Genomic DNA, 685 nt, shown 5'->3' with positions numbered 1-685 from the left:
GATTTGCCGACCGGGGGAGGGGGGATATGGGAGTGAGGGGGTGGGCCGGGCCAGGGGGCTGGCCGGCTGGGCCAGGTGGGCTTGGCCCAGTTGGGCCAGGGGGGGGGGTTTCCCTTTTTCTCCTTTTGTTTTATTTTTCTTTTCTTATTTTTCCTTTTATGTTTTAATTCATTTAATAATATCCAGACACTTTACAAAAATGTGTGCACCCCACCATAATTAACTTTGTAATATTAGACAACCCCCGAACATTTTAGTTTTAATTCCTGAAAACTTTTATTGTCATTATAATCTTGAATTTTAATTTCGAAACCGTTTCGATCTAACCCGTGGTTAACTACAGTGACAGAGGTGACGTGGCACCATCACGTGGGATTACTGTAGCATGATTATCCGGGTGTTACAAATCTCCTCCACTACAAGAAATCTCGTCCCGAGATTTAGGAGGGGAGTAAGGGGGGAAGGTCTGGTAACGAATATAGCGGGTCTTCTCATCCTGGCTTGCTCTTCTCGAAGAAGTTGATTCATTACATTGATGTCTTCAGTCCTCTGCTTCAGGTCATCATGATGAAGTTTGTCGTCCTCCCTTCGGTAACTCCATCGTACCTACGTAAAAATTAAGGGGGTATTCCGGGAGAACGAACCTCTACCAGGTTGACTATCTGGTCGATATCATCGAGGAAGG

This window comes from Triticum dicoccoides, chromosome 6B (assembly GCF_002162155.2).
Source record: "Triticum dicoccoides isolate Atlit2015 ecotype Zavitan chromosome 6B, WEW_v2.0, whole genome shotgun sequence".
NCBI classification, from domain to species: Eukaryota; Viridiplantae; Streptophyta; class Magnoliopsida; order Poales; family Poaceae; genus Triticum; species Triticum dicoccoides.
This window is presented reverse-complemented; position numbering follows the sequence as displayed.